The sequence below is a fragment of the Sphaeramia orbicularis genome, chromosome 6 (assembly GCF_902148855.1).
Source record: "Sphaeramia orbicularis chromosome 6, fSphaOr1.1, whole genome shotgun sequence".
NCBI lineage: Eukaryota > Metazoa > Chordata > Actinopteri > Kurtiformes > Apogonidae > Sphaeramia > Sphaeramia orbicularis.
In genome coordinates, this window is record NC_043962.1 from 32,558,120 (window position 1) to 32,574,762 (window position 16,643).

At 35.5% G+C, this 16,643-nt stretch overlaps 1 long non-coding RNA gene across 1 annotated transcript; it reads right to left on the reverse strand.

Moving 5' to 3' along the window:
* Positions 1–1,251: 1,251 nt before the first annotated feature.
* Positions 1,252–16,489, reverse strand: LOC115421514 (uncharacterized). The gene is made up of 3 exons (XR_003935692.1): positions 16,381–16,489; positions 5,714–5,719; positions 1,252–1,283 (listed from the first exon to the last, which is right to left on the reverse strand). It is a non-coding gene; the product is annotated as an uncharacterized LOC115421514 (long non-coding RNA).
* Positions 16,490–16,643: the final 154 nt, after the last annotated feature.

The following is a 16,643-nucleotide window of genomic DNA, read 5'->3' on the forward strand; positions in this document are numbered from 1 at the left end:
TTTAATCAATAACAGCAATGATGTGGAAAAGAAATGAAAGTGTGTGCCCTTGTTATGTTATGAGGAAGGTTATCTTAATCAGACTGGGATCAAGTGTGTCAGTGTGTTCAAGTCGAAATTCAGATTTCAGGCTCACACTCACATTTCAGTCACATTTTTATCAGTATTTTTTTTTTTTTTCCTGCAAGAAATGTAAAGAATTATATTATCTGTGGCCAGTATTATGTTGTGTTTCATATTTTGGTGTGCTCTACGAATATAAATCAAGTTTAGCTAATTGAAACTAGTGGAGGTTTCATTTTCTATCATTTGTTATATTTAATTTAATCAAAATATTATTTTGAATTGAAACTATTAATCATTTTCAAACTAATGTCCTTTACATTGTGCAACAAAACATTGTACTTTTTCCCCAGTATGGTGGTGAAATAGATCTTAAACTCTTATCACAATGATCTTAAAAACATATTAAAATTAACTTCCTGAAACCTGTAGAAACACTGAAAATCAGCAAGTTAATATCTGTCACTCATATACAGTGTATGTGCAGTGCAACTTCGTAATTACCCATCTGACTTGTATATTTTCTACATTATACATACGGTCTCATCTTCTTCATATGAACCTGTCAAAGATGTGTTGTGCATTTGCATTTTCTGCTAATTTTATTTTACAGTTTGACAGGTCCTGTCAGTATTTTTATAGCCAACCCATGTATTAGGCTATGAAAATTGAAGAAAGTAAAGATATTTAATGAGATGTTCGACCAATTTTATATGTTATTAATATTTAACAATAGGATGACCAACATGTCAAACCTACCTGCAGTTTTTCAAATGTGCATTACTTTGTTTTAATAAAATATAAAAGCCTCCATTTCCTAAAATGGTGTTGTGTTGAACTCACTATTGTTAAATACAGTCAAGATAAATCCAAAGTAAAATGCAGGTAGAGTCCCTATAAGTTAATATTTACCCTCATCGAAATTAGAATAGAAATAACAGTCATGTTGATGATGTTTAACCCATAAAGACCCAAACATCCATCTGCGACCAAAATCGTTCACTGATATAAACTGTTTAATACCTGTTGATACACTAATCCTATCAATACATGTAAATAATTGGTGTAAAATGCAGTTTGTCATCTTTTCGTGGTCATCAGATATGATCCATTTGGATGTTCAGAGGCTCTGTAGTTACTATGGAAACACCGTCATCTTCTACAACATTGATTCCCCAGTAAAACCCATGGAGTTGGATCAGTGACAGTGGATGGAGACACTTATTTTACGTTCAGTTAATGGTATATTTTGCACAGTAATGTATCTTTTTCTTCAGTTTTCTTTGTTTTAGATATAATAACCCTCAACTTTAATCTGAGCTTTAATGAACATCTGCATAATTAGTACATTAAATATAGGGAAATGCCTGATTTTCACTTAAAAATGCCAAATACAGAGCCTAATACGAGAGTAAATAGTGATAAACCTCTTACGAAAATATAAAAATTGAGAAATAAAAATTATTTGGGAGCTGCCACAAAAGCAGCACTGGGTATTTATGGGTTAAGTATTTTAAGTATTTTTCAGATTTTTAAGCAACAGCCTTAATTAGTATGTGTGTTAAAACTATATTAACTTAATTAGTTAAGAGACAGAGATTTATCAACCTAATCATGCAAATTGAATGTTGTTCTTAAATATACTTTAACGATAAATCCAGGGGGCCAAAACTTTCTTCATAAAGAGAATTAGTTAATACTGTAACAGATGAGATTTTGTGGTCTACAAATGGAGCATGGGTAAATTTGACCAGCCTGGCAATTTTAGGGGTAAGATAAGCTGACTTGTGGCCATTCTGCCAGAAACCTTTGATTCAAACCAAGACTGCATATTCTAAAATGTAACTGTGGGCCTTTTTTTTTTTTTTTTTTTTTAACTTTTTTTTTAACTTTTTTTTTAATACTTTATTTATAACAAATTTTACATTTTTTAACAAACAGACAGTGAAATAAAAAAGTAAAGACATACGAAACATGAGACGCCAACAAGCACAGACAGGGCAGCATCAAAACTTAAAATACAACAATAGCGAAGTGGGTCAATGAGTCACAACGTCATCCCATCATGATGAGAAGGTTGAGTTAGTTTGGGTATTGTCCTGTTTCAGTCCAAGTTAGATCATTCAGATATATTCTCATGTTCCTGCTGACAGAATTACATCCATCATTTTCACAAACATTTGTGCACATTTTCCTAGAATGCATATTTACTCATGTTGATTGTAAAACACAGATGTTGAGATATATGTGTATGTCTCATGAGAAAAATAAGATGTTGTCCTTACTGGGGCGTCACATCTGGGATAGATGTCCGTTTTAGCCAATAATTAGTAAATTTGTCCAAATTATGGTTCAAGGAAAAAGTTAGTTTTTCCCATATTGTATATTTCTTCAATAATTCCAATCCATTTTTTTTTTTTTATACTTTAGTAAGACAACTTGCTGCTTACTGCTTTAAAAGTTCAGGGTGTCAGATCTATGAGACTACACGTTGCTCACCTCTCCCTCCCCTACAGTGGCTGAAAAAATGTGACCCTTGTTAGAGCCAGTTTAGTTTTGTCTATTCTAGGGATTTTAATTGGTCTACACTCAAACATTGTAGATAGTATAATCCTGGATGTCGTCTACATCACATGGATGAATGAAGCAGAACATACTGTAGAAACATAGTGATGTAACTCAGTGGAGATGACCCACTCTGTCTGTGAACCTATAAACAGCTGGAAATACCAAAGATGCTATTTTCAAATGATAGCTAATGAAAACATACGTCTGAATATTATAGTCCATGTTGCGCTGCATTATGTCATAATGATGCAATATGTAATAATGTACTAATTTTTCACCTCATTATGTAATAACACCACATTTTGTAATAAAATTCATGAAAGCATTTTGTAATAAACTTTGCCTCATTTTGTCAGTAATAATTAGTGCAGCTTTTGTCTCTAGTTTACAAACACATTCTCTGTCTTAATGAGTACAGTTATATTTGATTTAGGTTTGACCAATGAAACAAGTTATTACAAAATGTGGCAAAGTTTATTACACGAATTTTATTCCAAAATGTGGTGTTATTACATAATGTGGTGAAAAATTACTACATTACTTCTACTATTACTACTATTACATATTGGACCATTATCACATAATGTGGTGCTACAGTCCATCTCACCAACTATATTCCCTTAAGTCTTATGTATTAAACCTATTAAATGGGGTATATTTAATTCCCTGTCGTCAATATGAATGCTATAGGCTATATAGATATAAATTGTATTGAGCCATATTCATTATTAAAGGCAGAAGAGCGTACAGAAAGATGAGGGCTGAAGGTAATTGACTGTTTTTTTTTGTTGTTTTAGCAAGAGCATCATGGTAACCACATAATGTCAGAATCAGAGGTCAGAGATGGTTTAGTTATTAGTGATTTAACCAGGTTATTAAAGTGCATTATGAACTCAGAGCACGTTTATTCAGTCCTTTTGCTACTGGTTTCTGATCAGTTTGACCCTCTTTTCATCTTCTCTGCTCAGACTTCATCGAGCCCCTGATAATGAAGTCTGGAGATAGCTGCCAGGAGATGAAAAAAAAGAAGAAAAATAAACCCTCGGCTATTAGTGTAGGCAGAATCCTTGGATTCTGTCTCCCACAATCCTCGGGGTGTATTTGTGAATCAACACTCTGCCTCGGAGCAATGACCTAATGAAGAAAAATGCACTGTTTCTACCGTGAGTAAAGTTAACAGTAAATAATGTAGTGTGTGCATAACAGCCCTGCCTTTGGATCATTTATTTTAGAACGTCCAGAAGGGGTCAGTGCGCCTTTAGGGGCCCTCGGGGGCCGCTGCTAATTATATCCTTCACCCAGCAGGGAAGTGATGAAGACTGCTGCTTTATATGTGCAGGTGTGGAACTTAATGTGGATTCAGCACTTGTGTGTTTATTTTTAGCAACACTTTATTCACTGTTTTGGTTTTAAAGTAAAACATAAATTCATCTTAATTACATCACATCACATTTGATAATAGGATTATTTTTCACCAAAATACTGCTGGTAATATGTTTTTTTTTCTTTGCCCTCAGTGCCTGTGCAGCTGGAAACTACTGTTTTAATTATATCTATTAGGGCTCATCATTCAGTGACTAAAACTGCATTGATACAGAGGCTCTGTCTATTTCCTAATTGGCCACTTATTCTGCACAGGCCAATGTGAAATGTAGTTGACACATATTTCAATAACAACTCCGGTCTTTTTCAAGTTTCCACCATTTACTGAAAATACAAGGTTAAATAAAAAAAAATATTTAGATGCTAGCACGGAACAATGTAACAAGCCTGATCAAAGATGAGTGAACGCTAGGCTCAAAAGTGTGACTGAATCAGTTAAAGGGGTTCTAAGGAGTGGTAAAGGAGTGATATTTGGCTTTTTTTTTTTTTTTTTTAATGGAATTATGCATTTAAAACATTTCCCTGTGGTCTACATAAACTGTAAATGCTATACTTGGGTCTGAATTCTTCATTAATTCAACTCCACAGGTCCATCTTCAACCCTATTTCTGAGTAATGACTCCAGAAAGGTCGTTTTGAGCACCGGCCCTTTAAATGCAAATGAGCCACTACATACCCCACCCCGTCCAGGTTGTTGGTTGTGCTGCTCTGTCCCATTCAACCAACAACTGAACATTTTAGATAATCAGCTCAAAGTTTGGACATATTTTCAGTATGGACTACAACCGCTGCTGCTGACAAACTATCATGGCGTATTCGGAGAAATGTTCGTGGGAAGTCTTGACTTCATATGTGCAAATATCGTGACATAACTAGTTATAGATGTAGCAAGTTAAGCAGGAATTAAAACAGGTTGTAGAAATCCGCTTGGATTTTGCCGGAATGAATATAAAGATAATTTTGCAGCACCTGGAGGGTTCAAATTCAAACTTTATCAACTATTAGGGCCCAAATACACAAATAAATGTACCAAAGACTAATAAAAGTGGGTTTAGCAAAATATGACCCCTTTAATATGACATGCACTAGGACACTCTTATGAACATCACCACCAATGAATGAACACTATGTATATCACTAATTGGATAAAGCTCATTCTTTACATCAATATATCTGCATTATACTATCATCAAGTTTTCAAACTAAAACTCAGCAGGGTATTTTGAGAGTCGGTCAAAATAACAGTCTTATAATCGTCACCTGCTGCATCGGCTGATAGTTTACATTATAGTTCTGTTAAAACTGAAAACAGTTACAGTAAAACCACAAATCACCTCAGTTTTTTCAACAGTTACACTAAAGATCTGAGGTCAAAACTCACAGTTTAGTACAAACTTAGCACAGATAATAACATCACGTAATAACTTTATACCTTCATTAGCCTCATAATCAAACTCACCCGTGTAGAAGAAACGTTTTGATTTCAGCATCAAACTCCATTCTTTTCATTTAGAGCTGTGTCCAGTGGTGAAAACAGTAACAGTGTGTCACATCAGCCTCCAGACGTTAGTCTGGTTTTGTCTGTCATTTCCTGTCTTATTTTGTTAAGTCCTCCTCATGTGTCATGTCTGGTGTCTTTGCTTCCTGTTCCTTTACTCCTACCTGTGTGATTACCTTTCCCTGCCCTGATTTGCTACACCTGTGTCTTGTTTTCTCCTCTTCCTCTTGTGTATTTCAGCCCTGTGTTTCCCTCTGTCCTGTGCCAGTTCGTATTCTACCTTTGTGTGATACTTAAAAGTGTTTTTGGATCCTGTTTGTCTGTTTACCTGTTTTTTGACCTGGATTGCCTTTTTGACTCCTGCCTTTTGCTCAACCCTTGTCTGTGCCTCTGCCTCCAACTGATTCCTCGTGTGTTCGACCTTTCGCCTGTATTTCTGGTACGTGAGCCTGCCTGTTCCTTATGTCCTGTTGCCTATCCGTTTGCTTCCCCGTGTATGACCTGGTTTGGACTCTGACTATTCTGATTTCCCCTTGTCGGGTTACCGACGTGTGTTACTGGTCTGGGCTGTGAAGCCCAATCTCCGGTCCTGTCTCTGGATCCTGTGAAGAGTCCGGGACCCATTGCCTTCAAGGATCTGCTTATTAATATTGTCTGTGAATTGTCATTTATTGTGTTTAATAAACACAGTGAACTTTTACATCTGTCTCCGGGTCTTGCAATTAGGTTCAGTTCCCGTACTCAGACCATTACACAGTGCTTCTAACTTTTATCACTTTGTCTCTTTCTTTGACTCTAGAAGTTGTTTGTAGAAGTTCGTATTCCATTTATTTCAGTCATAAAATAGTGAATGCATTTTTATGACCATCACAAGCCTTACAAATTTAAGAGAAAAATCTATTGCTGAGACCTGCAATGATTAATTGGTTTTACTCTACTCACATTGCAGTGCAACTAGAAGTTATCTCGGTCTGTTTGAGAAGACGGAAACTTTATTTTGTCTGTTCCCTAATGTGTTTGATTACCAACATACAGAGCATATGTGTTTGAGTCTGATTACATTTTAGAAGACATGAATGTAATGAAGCCATTCTTCATCACACAGTTTGTAAACAGGCACAGCTGTGTGGGCTTTACATGCTAACCATCCATCTAATGTGCATGCTAACAGTCGGTGTGAATGATCTGTGACTGCCTGCTCTTATCTGAATACAAATATGCTGGGTCTGTGGTACAGAGTGGATACCTCTGCTAAGATGTGGGGAAGGAAATGCCAAGAAAAAAGAACAAAAAGAAGGAAAGACAAAAAAAAATCCACCTTGCACCCTGAGTTTATTTACTACAGCTGATGACGGTTTGACTATTTTTTCTTTTTGTAATGAATGTTGGCTTTAGCAGGACAAGTAAAGTGGCTCTGCTTTACATCCTCTGACCCTCCTGCAGCTTCATCACAGATGGCATTTTGGGTTCAGGTGGAAAGTTTTATTAATTTTTTTTCCCTCCACAGCCGGCACAAGTCATAAATCAGAAGTATGAAATTCAAAACTCAGCACCTCAGCAGTTTTATCTCTGGGATTCACTTTTTAGGCTTCACATATCTAAAAATCTCTCTTCAGGCTCATTACACCAGTGTTTTTCAACCCTGGGGTCACCAAGTGGGGTCACCCGGGATTCAAATGGGGTTGCCTGAAATTTCTAGTAATTGATAAAAAAAAAAAAAAAAAAGAATATTTTTGAATGATTCGATATATATTTTATGATTAAAACACCGCACACTATTCCTAATAAAAATGAAGTTCAAATGAGTGACTTTTAAATCCCTCTACATCAGGGGTCTCAAACTCAGATCCTCGAGGGCCGGTATCCTGCATGTTTTAGTTGTTTCCCTCCTCCAGCACACCTGACGGTCGTTATCAGGCTTCTGCAGAGCTTGATAATAGGCTTATCATTTGAATCAGGTGTGTTGGAAGAGGGATACATCCAAAACATGCAGGATACCGGCCCTCGAGGATCTGAGTTTGAGACCCCTGCTCTACATGATCAGTGTGATACTTTCTGTCTTGCAAAACCTGATGTATACAATTATATCCATGCAATAGACGGATAATCCACCAAGGGGAGGAATTTGTTCACCAGAGGCTTTTCCAGTGACACTACAAGAATGTCAGGAGGCAGAACTTGACCAATTTTGAAAAGTGTTACCAATTTGTTAGAGATGTTTGTTTTGTATTGTTTTATGTTGTTTGTTCAAATATAATAATGTTTGAGCATTGAGACCTGATGTATCAAATATGATACAAAATTGAAATTCATATATGGAAATTAATATTTGAAAAACTTTTTTTGGTTGTTCAGAAGGACCAATAAAGGCTCCAGTTTCAAAGAACTGGAATTTTCTGTCAGTGATTTAATGGTTCAGGCTTTACGGGGTCAAAATGGAGTCACAAGCCAAAAAAGGTTGGGGACCACTGTATTACACTGTGGAAAAATAAGCTTACAATTTGGAATTCTGGAAACATGCAGGACAAAAAAAATAACCTTTCTGTAATCTCTACTGTAGTTTTACATTTAGAGACATGTCTGCGTTAAAGACAAAAAAGTCTGTATTTTTTCCTTGTTGAAAACCTCATACATTCACAGTGTTAGCAGATCAATACAGTGCACCATATACCATACGCTGTGGCCTCTATCTAACCTCTCCTGGATGTTTTGTTGCAACCCAGAGACCACCTGAGGCTGAACACACCTGCAGCCAATTAAAACTTCACACACTCAGTCAGCAGCTGTGACCCCCCTTCAACTCACATACACGTAAATACACAAACACGTGTTTGCGGCAAATAGCAATGTGAGGGCACTAACTGATATAACGCAGCCACTGGCCCCTTAACTCAACCTTAACCATCACAACAAAGTGTCAACCCTTAACCCTGATCTCATTCGCAGTCGTACCTGAGAGGAAGTCTGAAGGAAGAGAATCCAACACAGATGGTGAGGTTCAAAGTTCCTGTAGTGGCAGCCAAACTGATCTGATGAATATTGATTTTTGAGGATGCAGTGTTGCAGTAAAACATTTCGGTGTTATTTGCAAATAAGTTGCACATGCATCATTTTTATCTTTGCCTGACAAGACACTGAATCTAGTACTAAAACCCATTTCTTTTTTTTCTTTTTTTTTTAACCCAAAAAGTCCACTTTTGTCCAAGTTCCCAAATGAATTTTTCTCCTTATTTGAACCTTTCTTAATTGATTTATCATCATTTGTTATAATATTATGCTCTGTATTTGTGCTTTTTTTGTGATAATCATGTATTTTCCTGTATTTAACTGACTGATCATGTAGAGGTTCATTAAAGCTCAGAGTAAAATTAAGGGTTATTATATCAAAAACAGAGAAAACTGAAGACAAAATGACTTTTTCAGCAAAATCTCTCATTAACTGAGCATAAACTCAGTGTCTCCATCCACTGTCATTGATCCAACTCCATGGGTTTTACTGGTGAATCAGTGTTGTAGAAGATGGTGGTGTTTCCACAGTAACTACAGAGCCTCTGAATGTCCAAATGGGTCATATCTGATGACCATGAAAAGATGACAAACTGTATTTTAAACCAATTATTTACATGGATTGATAGGATCAACAGGTATTTAACAGTTTAGATCAGTAGATGGTTTGTGTCACTGGTGACTTTTTGGGCCTTTATGGGTTAAACTGTATTTATAAGTTTTAGCTTTTTACATATGACACAGTAAGACAAAAATATATAAAACAAACTAACATAAAAAACAACACAAGGTTTACACAAAGTACTTATAGAGCCCAAAGATAAACATGAAAACAACTAAACTAAAAAAAACAACAAAAAAAAACCATAAAAGCTCATCACATTAAGTAAAATACACACAAATACACACAATGAGGCTATTAGTGTCACAGTTAAATGTCCATCAAATTATGCCAGTCACAAAAGAGTATGTGCTTTTTAGGGTCATCTAAAGTTACTAAAATCCATTTCTGTTCATATTCTGGTGGATTCCTTTGCACCATGATCAATGTATTTCTGATGTTTTAATGGTTTTTATAACACAACACTAACACAGGGCTCATTTACATGATACATGACAATGACTGGACTCTGACAGTTGCAATGAGCTATTTTTGGTTTTATATATATATATATATATATATATATATATATATATATATAGTTTGTGGTGGTATCTGTGACAAACATAAAAAACAAGAACATTCAATAACATGTATACATTCAACCAAAAAGATGTAAAACAAAACAATAGGTAAAAAAAAAAAAATGGAGATGAGACATTAAAGGACAGAGTCACCACATCATACAACTCCTTCAACATCACAAACTGATAATTTTACATTTCAGTTAATATACTTACACATACATACCTCTATCAGCATTAACAGATTGGAGTTATTTGGATAAATCATGCTACAAAAAAGAATTTCCCCAAAAAATACTGAACTCTTCCTTCACCCTGGAAATATTGCTCACACACTGGATGTCATTTCATGTTTAAAGCACTGTATTCAGCACAGTTTTGGTGTTATCTGTCACACTGACTGTAAATCTGGTCAATATTAATGACATAAACACACGGTTTTCCAACTTTGTGTCATTTCAGTGTAGAACTGGATGCAGTTTGAATTGATCGACAGTCCCTCAGTTTCCCTCCTCGCTGCAGTGAAATGCAGATTCTTTAAAACAATATAAACTCTTACGGAATAATTGGCCCTGGGGCCACCTAGAGCGGCAGGATGAACATGCTTAGTAATGAGAAAAACCTACAGAGTGTCTGTCAAAGAGCCAATTAAGCTGATGGTGCAGGATTTCCCGCCGGTATCTGACTGGTTTACTGGAGATAAGACATAGAGAGGAAGTAACTGAAGCAGCTACAGTCTGTTATCAGTCCGTCTGAATGGAAGTCTGCTGAATATGGGCTCCTTTTACTGCTCCAATGTAATATTCAAAGTGTGTGTAAATTATACCTGTAGCCAGATGATCCAAAAATTCTGTCACCATTAACAGATGAAGTCAATGATGTTGATCATCTGGCAACAATGATACGTCAAAGTCTGATATTAAGGCTATGCAATACAACCAAAACCAGTCATTCCATGTCTAAATAGTATAATATCGTGTATTTTCTGTTTATTATTTTAAAATATGAATAAGTCCTATTTCATATTACATTCTGAAATATATAATTATTTGTATTGTGTTGTACTGCATATAAAATATAGAATTACTTGTATATCTGCTTGAGATCCAGCAAAGTCTTTTTGTCCTAGGACACTGGGTTTCACAGCTTTATCAAAGAAAGACAAAAAAAAAAACAACAACCCAAAAACAGAACACTATCCACTGCAAAATGTATCTAAAAAAACCTGTTGCATTATGCTGTTTCCAATCAAGATGACTATTTAATATAAAAGAAAATCCAAAACTTTTTCTTTCCTGGGTCTCAGAAAGATATGATTTAATTAATACATTTCTGTAAATTTAAGCTTCTAAGAAAATAGAAAATAAGATGACATACATACACTACCAGTCCAAAGTTTGGACTCACCTGGTTTTTCTTTACTTTCATGACTATTTACATTGTAGATTCTCACTGAAGGCATCAAAACTATGAATGAACACATGGAATTATGTAGTTAAAGTGTGACAGAACTCAAAACATGTTTTATATTTTAGATTCTTTAAAATAACCACCCTCTGCTTTTTTACTGCTTTGCACATTCTTGTCACTCTGTGGATGAGCTTGATGAGGCAGTCACCTGAAATGTTTTCCAACAGTCTTGTAGGAATTCCCAGTGACGCTGAGCACTGGTTGACCAGCTGGCTCATGCCATTAAAATGAGAAGAAGGTGAGTCCTGATGTATTTGTCAAACACACATGCTTGTGATACTCACTGTCCACATATATTTGGATCTAATCTGTGCACACAGAATAACAAAGCTTAAAGCTGTTAAACTGTTCATCAGTTCCGCCTGGGGACGACGAACAGCTGATCAAACAAATCTGAAAATGCAGTTTTTTGGTTTCATCTTCAGAGCATTTATTTTGGAGCCACAGAATCCTCCTCTTCCTCCAGTTTGCCGTGAGAAATGAGAGCGACGTCTGGGGAAATAAAAGCAGGACAACCAGCTTCATCACTCCACCTGTCCTCCTGCTCTTCTTCTTCTCTGCCAGGAGATGCAGAAATATTCATTACATGCATGAGGAGTTCTCTCTGGCAACGTGTATTGATCGAGCCTCTCCCGTTCCACAGAGCCTATTGATCGCATCGACTGTCTTTTTTTATTCTGTAATGAGGCGTTTTCTGCATGCCGTTTCCTGCTGGACTTTGGTTCGTAACATGTTAAAGGTCAAATCCATAGAGACTTCTGCCCAGTTTCTGCCCAGATCTTGCTATTATGTTGATATTTAAGTCTATTTTTCCTGTTTCCTTAAATAAGCTCTTAAAGTCTCAGATTACTTTTGTCACCTCCTTGTCTTCTTGCACTAAATATGATTGAATGTTTCAGAGTTGTGCAGTCGTGCAGCCTTTACACTGTGTCCAGTGGTTGGTGCATGAGCCACCACCAGGAGGCGTATGTGAGGGGAAAGGTGAAGTCCATCCATGCTTTGTACACAACTTACCTGAAGGAAAACTGACTCACAGCAGATGAAAATGCACTGTACGTCTCTCTTCATCTTTGACTCCTGGGGGTCCTGGTGGCTGCGGTGTCGTCCTTTAGCTCAGTCTGTCTGCCTGTGGTTCCTGTTGTGTATCAGGTGTTCATTTCTAAAAAGTTTAAAGGAGGGATATTTTGCTTTTTTAACCCTTTCATGCACAGTGGTCACTACAGTGGACAGTTATTCTACAGCTGTTCTCTTGTATATTCATGGGTTTTGTTGTTCTTTTCCTCGTTTTTTTTTTGTTTTTTTTTTTGTTTTTTTTTTTGTTTTTTTTTTACACATATATTTATTAAAGTTTTAAGACACTACATATCTTTTCTGACATGAATTGGTAACATTATGTAGATCTCTCCTGAGCATAAACCCCCAGAATCACAAGCCCTCCCCATAGTTTTCACACAATTTATCAGTAAATACATGTTTCTGTGCGTCAAAAATTAAACGTGTGGTGTCCAGCTGAGTGGACATTTTTGCAACTTCATGAAAAATAGGTTCATTAGAATTTTTTTTTTTCATTATTATTTTTTAATGTATTTTTTAAAATTTTTTAAATTAATTTTTATTTATTTTTTAAAATATATTTTTCAGAAGAAAATTTTCAATCACATTGTTTTTTTCATGCCTAAATAGGAATAAAAACACTCAGGAAAAAAATTTGATTAAGGTTCTCATAATTCGTGCATGAAACGGTTAAATAGAATTATGCATTGTAAAACATTTCCCTGTGGTCTGCATAAACTGTAAATGCTCTGCTTGGGTCTGAATTCTTCATTAATTCAACTCCACAGGTCCATCTTCAACCCTATTTCTGAGTAATGACACCAGAAAGGTCGTTTTGAGCGCTGGCCCTTTAACCCTCTCATGCATGAATTATGAGAACCTTAATTAAGATTTTTTTTTCCTGAGTGTTTTTATTCCTATTTAGGCATGAAAAAAACAATGCAACTGAATTTTTTTCATGAATCTATTTTTCATGGAGTTACAAAAATGTTCACTCAGCTGGACACCATGCATTAAATTTTTGAAGCAAAGACACATACTGTATATTGAAAACCCATCATCATAAAGTGATATACTGTGAGAAAACTATGAAAAAAATCATTTTTAATGCAGCTAATCTGATGTTCACTGTAAGCCCGGAATTTGTATTTACTAAAATGCTTTAATTACAATGCACTTAAATGATTTAAGTTTTATGATGTTACTATAAAATGTTAAGTATGTTCTACTAATTTGTAGACATAGTTGAAAGTATGAAAAAGTTTAAGTTGAATGGATTTAAATCACTAAGTTTTAGTCATGACCACACCTTTTTAGCTTCGCATTGCATTGTGGGTATTGGGCATGTTGTTGAAAATGTGTTATTTTTATGTGCAGGGGTTCAGCGGGGTTGTGGTGTTGGTGTTAATTTGGATTTAATGTGTGTATGGCAGTGTTTATTGACCTTTTTGTGTTTGTTTTTGTATTTTTGTAGAGCTGCACCATGAGTCAGAGCCATAGGGAGAACTATGGCTTTCCTGTTCATCTACCCTTGTGATTACACACTGGAAATCTTAATTTCTTGATAAATTAAAAGTACTTCCTGAACCAGCAAATGATACTAATGTCAGTTCATGTAATAATGTATTACATTGAATAATCTCATAACTATGTTGATCAAGGATAGGACTTTGAATTTGATTTTCTTAAAAAAAAGTTGTGTAATCAATGATAAGTAGATCTGGCTGTAAATGAGGAAAATTAGTCAGTGTAACCTAAAATGCTGAGTTGAATAGTTGGATAGTGGGGTTGATTTTACAACAGATTTAAAGTACAAATAACATGTCTTTTAGTGTTTTCTACTTAATAGTTTAAGTTCAATACTTTTAGTATTAAAGTTGAACCTACTTAAACCAATTGATTAGCTGATCATTACTCAAATCATTTAAGTGCAATCACTTGCCTCAAATTTTTTGAGTAAACTCTACTTATCCGGGCTTACAGTGTTTTCTCACATTTTATCATACTCTAATACTAGTTCTTACTCATTTCATGGAGACAATACATAAAAAAAACAAAACTTTTTGTTTGAGAAAATTAGCTGTTAAAGTAATGATCTGAATGTCAGTGTAGATGATGCATGAGTGTCCACTGTGCTGGTTGATATCCTCTTGAGATCCAGTAAAAGGGAAAATCTTTAGCTTTTTTTTTTTTTTTTTTTTACATTAAACAGTCATCTTGATTGGAAACTGCAAAATGCAAGTTTTTTCAGATACATTTTTAAAATTATTTTCATTTATTTATTTTTGATGGAATGTCCTTTGCAATGAACAGCATTTTTTTTTAAATTAAAACTGTCAAAGTTTGGTCCCCTACAGAGGACAAAAATGCATTGCTGGGTCTCAGGAGGAAATGGAATTAAAACTAAACCCATGAATATACAAGAAAACAGCTGGAGAATATCTGTCCACTATAGTGACCACTCTGCATGAAAGGGTTAAATGCACATGAGCCACTTCACACCCCACCCCCTCCAGGCTGTCGACTGTGCTGCTCTGTCCAGTTACTCAGTACTCTGTGAAATGTTCATCGGAAGTCTTGACCTTATATGTGCAAATGTCGTGATGTAACTAGTTATAGACGTAACAAATTAATAAGGAATTAAAAGAGGTTGTAGAAATCCACTCAATTTTTGCCAAAATGAATATAAAGATAGCTTTGCAGCACACTTTTGGAACTATTAGGGTCTCGAAATACACAAATAAATGTACCAAAGACTAATAAAAGTGGATTGTGCAAAATATGACCCCTTTAAGTCATTGACGTAATTTCATGTCTGTGTAATTTTTTTTCTCTGAACACCAGTATATTTTTTCAACAGCTGCTAATGAAGAGAGAGAAAAAAAACAAAAAAACATCATTCTGCATCTTTGTTCACAGTTCTCTGCTTTTTTGGGGTAGGTTTCAGTTGTGTGACAGCACAGACAAAAGCCCTGTCAATTTTCAACCTGTTTTCAGCAATGAATATTTATGATGATGATATCTCTTCAGAGAATTCACAGATAGATAAGTGTGGAAACAAAGTGGAAACATGCAAACCCACCATGATCTATCCCAGGATAATACAATGTACAGACATTTAAATGTAGGTTTTCATCTGGGTAGGCTAATAATTCTTACGGAGGAGGTGAACGACAAAAAAAATTCTTGTTTTGCCAAAGGTGAGGACCAGTTACCTACATTATTTAGCTGCCTAATGATGTAAATTTCAGCATTCTGGGACAGCTATGACTGGAGTACTATGATTAGGTTAACACAGTTTCACATGATATCAGTCTAATCAAAATCTTTACACTGATGACAGTCTGTTTTGGAGGAGGATGTAAAGGTGTAGACACCGTTCTGTACTTTTTAAACGTATGGCTTTTCATTTTTCAAGGTTTCTGCAGGTATCAGCAAATCTAATTTAATGCTTTTTATTGCCCTTTTTAATGCCACCTCAAACAAATTTAATGCCCATGTCCAACTGCAGATACAGTTTTTATTTCTAGTTTTATGACAGGTTATAGTCGACAGGCTTTAACCAGTCCAATTAGGTACATACAGTCCAAGGTTATAATAGTTGGGGATTTTTCATTATAGTTTAGTTTTATTTAGTTTTGACTTTTTTTTCTCTAATTCAGTTAGTTTTTAGAGCAGGTTTGTTATTAGTTTTTATTAGTTTTCATTATTTTCTAAATGCTTAGTTTTAGCTTTGTTGTATCTTTTCTCTTCTTCTCCGTCATATTCAAATAAATCCCAGACAGGACTCTGCTGCTTTCTCCCAACTTTAGTCTCCATGTTTCCAGGTAGAGTGGGGACCAGAAGACGACTGGAAACCACAAGTGACGGACCGTTAAATATCATATGGTGCCAGCAGCTAAAATTACTCAAGGGAAATAAATTGATTTCATATCAGTCTGACATTGACAAAGACGAAAACGAAGGGAATTTTATCCATAATTTTTATACGTTTTAGTTAGTTTTGTAAGCACACAATACAGTTTCAGTTAGTTTTTTTTTTTTTTCTTTTACTCATAGTTTTTATTTCAGTTAACGAAAATGTTTTTACAGTTCTAGTTTTCGTCATTTCATTAGTTTTCGTTAACGATAACCTTGATACAGTCTACTAGAACTTATACAGATTTCCTTTTCTTATTTGTCAGACAGATGGAAAAAGTTAATTCTTTTACCATGACATGTTTCGGCTATAACCTGTTGCCTTCCTCAGAACGGTCACTTGTTCCTGTGACGTGTCATTGTCAGCTGTTTTATCCTGGTTTGCCAGGAAACGGGGCGATTATGCCCCCCACTGCCTGGCATCCCACAGAGGACAGCATCCCAGGTGTGGGGTAAGGTGTAGGGTCCCTCATCCCTGTTCATGGTCCTCGGGGCCTGG